Source organism: Falco cherrug, chromosome 4 (assembly GCF_023634085.1).
Source record: "Falco cherrug isolate bFalChe1 chromosome 4, bFalChe1.pri, whole genome shotgun sequence".
In the NCBI taxonomy this organism is placed as follows: domain Eukaryota; kingdom Metazoa; phylum Chordata; class Aves; order Falconiformes; family Falconidae; genus Falco; species Falco cherrug.
The window spans coordinates 31,314,690-31,323,782 of record NC_073700.1 but is presented as its reverse complement, the minus strand read 5'-3'; positions in this window follow the sequence as shown (position 1 = coordinate 31,323,782).

Here is a 9,093-nt window from a genome sequence, read left to right as displayed (position 1 = left end):
AAAGGTTCCAGCCACAAAGCCCCCAGATCCCATCAATTCAATCCTACGCTCTTAATTTCCCTGCGTTTTGAATTTTTTTCTCCCTTCCCTCCCGCCCCCCCCGCCCACCTTCTCCCTCTCCCTGTCACATTCCCTACCTGAGCTCCCCTCTCCCGTACTCCTCGCAGGGGCTTCCAGCGCCTCTTTATTTCTGGGGGAGTCCGGACCTCACTTTTAAGTCCGACTTTATTTCGTATTTTATTTGCGGGCCCGATTCGATAAGGCATCACTTTGCTAAGGAAAAAAAAAAAAAAAAAGTAAATTGCTGTATGTGGGTGTAGCTGTAATGAAAAATCAGAGCAGTTAAATCGTAAAATTTGGATTAAGAAGCTTGAATTTAATACACACACAACACATTTATTAAAGCATTAGAATAATTGAAATTTGCTGCTGGAATAGTCCAATCTGTTTAAATAATTCTATGGGTGTCTTGTTGTGATAAAAGATTATCTGGAATTCTATTAAAGGCGCAGGAGCCCGATTTCTAAATCCTATTTGGATACTTTCAATAACTATCAATAATCTCATCTACTCAACAGCCTCCTGCCTCTTAGCTTTATCTGAAAGTTTACAGCATTTCAGGAGAATTTCATAATAAAAAACTCGGCGTCGTAGGAAAGCGGTACCTGTCATTCATGTTTGGATTAAAAAAATATTAATATGAGAAAAAAGCCCATTGAAAGGTTTGCTGTTTAAGTGCCAGACTAGATGCAAGGGATAGATTTGTTTTGTATTTAAAATCTCACCTGAAGGTTATTTTTATCTATCTAAACAAATTATCCCTGTGTCTGTTTGTGGAGTAATTACATCAATGGATATTATGAATAAAGTACGCTCCAGCCAAATATTAATTAAAGGTTCAACACACCTCTCTCCCCCTTCTGCTGGGCTCTCGTCAGACCCACGAATTAATGCCAGGTCCTTTTTAATCCCTCACTTATTACAACTTTCGGTTAATTTTATACTGTTTAATATCATTCCAGGGGCTTTTTCTGTTTGTTTGGTTGGTTGTTTTTTTTTTTTTTTTGGTGTTTACGCGCGCAGTATCTTTGTAGTTGTTACCAGGCGTTTTCCTGGCCGGAGCAGCAGTTCTCCCGGACCCCGATGCTTTCACTAATCGTTGCTAATTTTCTTCATTAACTTCATTTACTCTTTCCACGCGTTTTTGCGGAGTGAGGCGGGGAAAGGCCCAGGTGGGGATGGTGTCCTCTGCGCTGGTTTCTCCCTTGAAGCTGAGCGCACAGGGTCGGGGGTGGGGGCACTTTCGGTGCGAGCCCCCGGCGGGGCTGCGCGCCCACTCTGCTCCCCGCAGGGCCGGGAGCAAAATTACACCAACTCGGGTGTTAAAAGCGATCAGCAGCGGGCTGAAAAACACAGCCCTCTCTCGGGACTTTGTACAAGGCAGCTCCCCCATCCCTTTTCCTCCTCTTCTCCCTTTTTATTTGGTGGCGTGGGGTTTTTTTTCTTTTTTTTTGTTTTTTTTTCTTCTTTTTTTTCTTTTTTTTTTGAGATCTTCCTTAACTCCCTGGACCCAGCCCTGATTTCATTCTAGTTATTAGACAGCTACCAGTGACTGTCTGCACTCCGCGTCTTTCCTGCTAATTATCACCTTATGAAAAGTGTTTCATTAAGAAACTCTGCTTTTGATTAATTATCGACAGAATGCTGACCAGAAAGAAATGAAATTAGTCGCTGACCCCGTCTGAGTAACACTGAAAATTCATCACCTATCCTTTTAATATTGAAACGCCCCGTAGAATTTTAATAGAAAATATTGTTTTTTCCAAACCTTTCAGTCTTTATTAATGCCCCTGGGCAAGAAATGATATTGCTGGCAATATAGCAGCCTTTGTTCATTTTATATTTATTAAACATAATGCACTTCATTTTCAAATATTTTACTGTTTCTTTTTAATTTCGCTCACTGTAAGTACAGAATAAACCCTTTTTAAACATTTAAGATGCTGAGGGCGGGGGGGGGGAGGCCTCCGCCCTCCCCAGAAGGCCGTGTCCCATAGGGGCTGGGCCGTCGAGCCCACGGGAAGAGAAGGGACTGTGATTGCAGCTGGCAGCCCCCGGCCCCGTCGGGCCGTCCCTGGGTGTCCGGAGGAGGAGACGGGGACCCCGGGCGCTTTGTACTAGGGGCTGAGCCCCGTCGAGGCGCTGTGGGGAAGGGCGGGACGGGGGGTTACTTGCATCCAGTTCGGGGGTCCCCTCTGTTGTGTTTGCCCCACATCCCCCGCGGGGTCTCCTCGACGGCCGGGGCAGGGCCGCCACCCCCGGGCTCCGCTCACGGAGGAGCTCGCCTCGAGGGGGGTCGGAAGGTGCGGGCCCCCCCGGGGCCCCCGGGCCTCTCCCAGCTGCTGCCGCCCCCCCCCCCCCCCCGGGCCGGCGGCCGCCCTCCCGCCTGTCCCCCTTTCCCAAGGAATCCGAGACCTGCGGTTAATGAGACGTGAAGTGTGAAAAACTTCCTGAGCGGGGCGGCCCTAACGACGTTCCCAGATGTGCGGCGGGGAAGGGGCGGCCCCGGCCACCGGCCTCCCCCGGGAACGGCCCCGCCAGCCCGGCCGGGGGCGGGACGGGACGGGGCGCCCCGGGGGGAGCCGGGGCTGGGCATCCTGCGGGACCCCGCGGCTTCTCCGCCTGCAGCCCCACACGGGGGAGAGGGTCCTGCTCCCCGCGTGCTCCTCAGGATCCCTGTGCGCACCCCCGGGGCTCCTGCCTGCACCCCATTCGTGCGTACCCTTGGTCCCCGGGGCCGCGCCGGCCCCTGCGCGGTGGCGGGGTCCCTCAGCCCGGGGGGACCCTCAGCCCGGGGGGACCCTCAGTCCGAGGAAGTCCCTCAGCTCGGGGGGGACCCTCAGCACGGGGGGGACCCCCGGCCGCTGCTGTCCTGACCTGCACCGCAGAAGTTGCTCCAGAGGGGTCGGCTGCGAGGGACACCTGCCCGGGGAGGGGGGAGGCCGGCGGGGGGTCCCCGGGCTGCCTGCTCTCTCCTTCCCCTCCCACCCTCCCTCGGCAGCACCCACACCATCACCCCTCCACCAGCTCCCCCCCCCCAAGCGAGAGACCGCACTCTTTCCCCTCGCATTTCTCCCCACACCCCCAATGCAGCGCCACATGCGCAGCCCTATGGATGCTCGGGCAAATAAATAAATAAACGCCAGCCTCCTATTTTTATGAGCCATTTAACTCCAAAATAGACCTCCAGTATCTAGTCCCCGCGCTGGATTTCCATATCCAGTCACTCAGCCCTGCTTATCTTCATGTATGGCTGCCTCATGTTTAACACACAATTACATTTTCTCCCTCCAATTCCATTACAAATGGAATCGGGGAGGCATTGTTTGAAGAAATGTACTGCTTCAGTTCTAGTTATGTCGTACAATGCACGGAACAGTGGAAAAAATCTAGACACCAAAGAGTCAACACAGAGGCAGAGGCACGGGGAGCCCGAGCCCAGCCCGCACCCGTATTTACCGCAAACAAACCGCTGCCCTGCAGCGGGGCCGGCCGGGAAGCTGGGCCCGGGCAGAGATAACCAAGCGATGGGAAGTTAATTAATTGCATTAAACTATTGACTAACTACCTAGCTCGATCGTAATTCATTTAGAGAATATTAAAATCTGAGGAACAATAATAAAATTGATGCCGATTCCCAGCGGAAGGAGATGGCCAGCAAATTGGATACTTTCCTTAATCTGGCGTAAATAATAACATGTCTGTTCCCACTCCCTCTCAGGCCAATTCCCCTATCATTTATTCCAGGCTCAAAAGCCTGCTTCCATAATTGATATCAGTTACTCAATGAGTGCTTCTTGCCTTTGTTCTCGTTATCCATTATAATTACGAAGTTCAGGCCGGGCGGCCGGGCGGGGGGCGGCCCGGAGCCCCTGGGGGAGATGCCGAGCCCCGGCCCCCCCCCCCCCCCCCCGGGGGCACGGTACGGAGCGGGATGGGGGGGACATGGGACAGCGGCATTGCGTTGCCGGGGGGGACGCTCCCGGGGAGCCGGCTCGGATCCCACCGGAAAGCGGCTGTTACGGGGCTGGGGGTGCGGGAGGTCTTGCCTCGGCCCCCCCAGCCCGGCTCCCAGCTTCCCCATGCCGAGCCGCCGCGCCAGGCTCCGCTCAGCGCGGATATTACTATTTCGTTATTTATTCACTTATTTATTCATTTGTAAAGTGTTTACTTAGCTTGGTGCAGATGTAACATCTCATTTACAGGTTGGCCCCGGGGCAGAGAAACAATTGGCAACAGAGAGGGGGAAGAAAAGAAGAAAAAAAAAAAAAAAAAAAAAAAGGGAGAGGGGGAAAGACCGAGGGAGAATAAAGAGGGAGAGAAGAGGGAAGGGAGCTGCGTCTGTAGTCGGGGAGCCAGCTCGGCGCCCCCCGCCCCGCACTCCCTCGGGGAAACCGAGGCACGGGGCGCCTGGGGGGCGGGGGGTGGAGATGCCCCCCGGGGGGGCGCGGGGTGGGGGCGGGGGAAGGCGTGCCATGGCTGTCGGCGCCCGTCGGGGGTGAGGGCGGCACCCCCTCCCCTGCCTTCCTCCCCGCTACCCGGCAGCAGTCTTCCTCACCGCGGCGCGCACGGCCTTGCGGCCTGGGCACCGGCAGAGCGTACGGACCTTGGTTTTCTGGCGGCTTTCGGGAGGAATTCATGCTGCCCCCGCCGGTTCCCCAGACGGCGGCGGGGAACTTGCCGGAGGCGGGGATCGAACCCGCGGCCCCCGAAAGGCCGGTGCCCCCCAGCCGGGCCCGGGAGCGAGCCCCGCCGCATCCCTTCACACGGGCGCTGACGGGCGGCAGCTGCTGATTGTTTAAACGAGGAGGCAGTTGCTTAGCAACCCATAGGAGGCTCATTACCGAAGCCACAGTGATTAACAAAAAAGGGTATGAAAGTAAAATGGATTAATTATTTAATTAACTAATTGATGATCAACTTCTTTTTAATTATTCACTTAATTAAAGAAGTGTAACTACAACACTGCCCTTATCAAGTGTGTTGATATACTGACAAGATTTCAAAGACAAAAAGAAAAAGAAAGAAAAGGGGAAAAAAAATAATCTTCCCCGCTACGGGCGCCGCAGATCTGAACCAGGAGCCGCCCGCTGCACCTCGGGACTCCCTGCCCCAGAGTTCGGATGTGGCCCCAAAACTTTCCTGTCAGGGGCTGGGGCACGAGCCTCCCTTGCAGAAGGAGCAGCACCATCGCCACGAATTATGTCTGCCTCCTGCCGCCACGCTGCAGAGCATAAATTCAGCTGGGCTGTGCTCTAAGGAAGAGTTATGGAGGCCTTGCTGCCTCTTAAATCTGGGATGATCTTTTCCTCTTAACTAGACGATGGTTCAGCTGCATCTGGTCAGACCCAGCAAGAGAGTTATGGATGGCTGCAAACTTCTCTGCGCCTTTTTCCCAGACCAAAGGGTTGGACTAGGTCTGCGGCAAAGACCCCTTCCTAGTGGTGACCAAAGTACGTGAAGGGTCCGGGGACATCGCAGCCTGGCATCTGTGGCCAGAGGAGAAGCCTGAGCATCAGGGTATCAAAGGAACACTGCTGCTTGAGCATGTGATGTGCGAGAGCCCGGCTTTCCCAGGCAGGGGGTCCTGGCAGCAGGGACCGTGGGGGAGGAGTGCAGGGAGTCCCATCCAGGGCAGCCCTGGCACCCCGCGGAGCTCCCTGCCTGCTCAGGGATGCCTCTTCCCAAGTTGTGCTCCGAGTCAGCAATAACATATAAGTGATTTTGCTTTCTGAAGGATTTGTCTTCCTCCTTCTGCCCAGCAAGTGTCTGGCTCTCCCTGTCTTGCACTCATTTTGTTTCTGCTTTTTAAGTAAACAGTGCGGCTTGTCGAAAACATTCACCTCTCTTGATTAATTTACCGCTAATGACAAAGATGGCTCTGCAATCAGCAGGTAAATGCAGGGAGTGAAATCTGCCTGCTTTTCCCTGTTAGCACGGCTGATGAGGGAGAGGGGCTGGCGCCGAGCCGAGGGGAGGACGGTGCTACAGGGACTCAATCGATTCTATTTACCCATCCAAGGTGTGATTGGATTTATTGTCAGCATGAAGAAGACAAACTGATCACTTCTGCTTGGCACAGTATTGGCAGGTCCAAGATCTGCTGCAGGAAGGGAAACCTGGGACAGTTTGGCTTGGTATTTTATCCCTCTTCTGAAACTTTCCTTGTTTGTGCGTGGGGTCCCTGGAGATCACTCTAAGAAACCTCATCCCCATGGTCACCCACAGGTGATGAAGCCGTGGTCATTCCATGCTGGGAAGAGGGGCTGGGGGTAGTGGGGCACGATGGGTCGGTATGGCTGTGCGGAGCCCTGGCTATCTCAGCAGTGCAAACCGGGAGTGCTCTGCGGGCACAGGGATGGGGCCACAGCGGCTATAGCACCTCTGTGGTGGCATCAGGCTGGGTGCTGAGGTGGTTTCCCCAGAAGACACTGGGAAGTCACTGGAGATGTTGAAAGATGGAAATAGGGAGGAAAAGTGCTCTCCTATCCTCATCAAAGGAGAAAAAGCTCCCAATGCCCAGGCAGAAAGGCACGCAGGTCTGAGATGAGACAGTAGAAGGATGGACAAGGATGTCTAACTTCTCCCTCGCCAGTTCCTTGTGCCTCCATCGGGCTTTAAAAACATAAACCAAACCTTCCCCTCCATTTAAATCGTGTACCTAATCCCCTAACTCTCCTAATTAAGCAGAGGGAAATTTAAATTGTTCTGACCATCTTTGGGGGGATTATATATTTCAATCATCATTATGGTATGGCTATTTGTGATACCATGAGATAGATAGGTATATCCGTTGTATAATCAGGCATACAAATTATAATCCCCCAAAAGACATTTAATAACAATTTAAAATACTGACTACTGGACTTAGGGCATCGGCAGATTAGAAATGAATGTGAACGGGGGGTTTGTTCAAGGACTCTGGACGTTTTATGCTACAAGCCTCTGTCCTGTAGTTCTCCCTCCTGGCGTTAGGACCAGCACCAGTGAGGAGGAAGGGGCTCCCATCCCTGGGGTTCCTCCCACATGGCAGCATCTTGCATGGATGCATCGCCCTGTCCACAGATGGGGTTCAGGGTGAGCTGGACATGCTGGGTCCCAGGAGCATCTCCATCCTCCCAACCAGCATCCATCCTCTTGGGATGCTGTGAGGGTCTCATTACCTCCACTGGAAGCTGTGGATGTGCACCCGAGGGCAGGATGTGGTCTGATGCTGTCTAATTTTCTTGGAGCTGTACACGGGGGTCCCCACTGACATTAGAGGGAGCTGCTGAAGCATATCGAGAGAAGAGGAGATGCTACGAGCACTTGCTCTTGCAGCAAAACTGCTCAGGGGTGTCTCTGTAACTGTGAAATCAGGCCTTTTGAAAGCCTGGATTATTGAGTGAGTAGATCTAGCCAGCTCCTTTAGGGCCATTAGTTCTCATATGCACTTGGTTATTTTACATGGAAAACATACAGGGCAGATTATCTAATTTTTAGGGTAGGGGGAGAAGAGGGAGCAGTTTTCCTGTTTCTTAGGAATAAGTGAAAATAGCTGCTCGAAACCTACTGAAACAGAGAGACACATATCTAAGAAATAAAACCACATTCTAACTTGACAGCAATAGTATTGCAGGCTAAATTCTAACTTAGTAAATTTTCGTAGGCTGGGTTTGGATGGCAAAGAACTTAAAAACTTACGCCTTAAGTGGAAGGACAGGACACAAAAATCTTTAAATCTGTGCCAGGGAAACATTATGAGTCCAAATAAATGGGTTGGCAGGATCATCCTTTGCAGAAAGGCCAGTCCAGCTGAAAACCGGATTTCTTGTTCTGTTTTTAAACAACATGGAGATCATGTTTTCCGCTTCATCAAATAAACAGAAACATCATTGTAATTTGCCTTGTGCCTTTAGTACAGACAGCAAACGCTGTATAATAGCTAAGGAGCATCTCTCTCCCTCGTATGAGGGGGTGCAGGGCTTCCACCACCCAGCTGCAACTGGGGAGGACCAAGGGACATTTGGGTCTAAGTCCTGAAGGTGGCGAGGAGAGCTGGATGTGGGAAGGGCTGATGGCTTTGCTTGTTAGCAGCAGTACAGAAAACTTACATTCCTGTTCGATAATACTACAGTCGTGCGGAAAACAGCTAAACAGTCATCTAACACAGCAAGGGATCTCGCTGACGATGAACATTGCAGGAGAAATCGTTCCCTCAATGTGTCCCCAGTTCCTTATCTAGCTTCCAGAGTTGCAGTTTTTACAAGGTTTTGGTATGTTTTTTCTAACACCTTATTGCAGCGTGACCCCTTTGGCAGCTCCCAGCAGCCCTGTGCTGTCACCTCCTAAATGCCCTGGAAGGGCAGATGCCCCTGGGGCTCTCGCCGGTAGTAGGGCTGGGAGGCTGCTCTGCATGGTCCCTAGCCCCAGCACATGGGATGCTGCTGAGGGCTGAAGGTGGCTCAGTCCTGGGAAATGCTAAAGCCCCAAATACAGGAGATGATGACTAAACACACGTCTGGGGTGAATTCGGCAGGTGCCTGCAGGTGGGGATGGATTATCTTTATCCAACACAGCAGTTCAAAGTGTTTTTATAGGGGGTCACACAGGCTTGGTGGTGATGGGGTGGAATTCCTTTAATGGGAAGGAAAGGGCCCAGGCTCAGGCTCTTTATTAGGAAGGGAGACCAAATCCAGTCTCTACAGCTGTCCCAAGGATCCCAGTCTTGTCCTCTCCTTCACAACGATGACTGTGAGCAGGGTCTTTATTTTTCTGGAGGAGGACCTCACACCAGATCTTTCTCTCCATGAGGAGGATGCTGTGTTTGCCCGGGCGTTAGAGAAATCGCTGTTTAACAGTGCTCCTTGCCCTCAGAGAGAAAGTGCCAGGAGTGGAGATGCCAGGTCAGTGCTTACAAGGGATCAAATGCCCCAGTGAAGGGCAAGTGACATGCTGACCTTGCCTGCTCGGGAACAATTTGGGGCTTGTTGGTGTCAGCTAAGCTGGCTCAGACGCTGGGTCTGCACTGCAGCCGTGCCCTCTCGCTCCCTG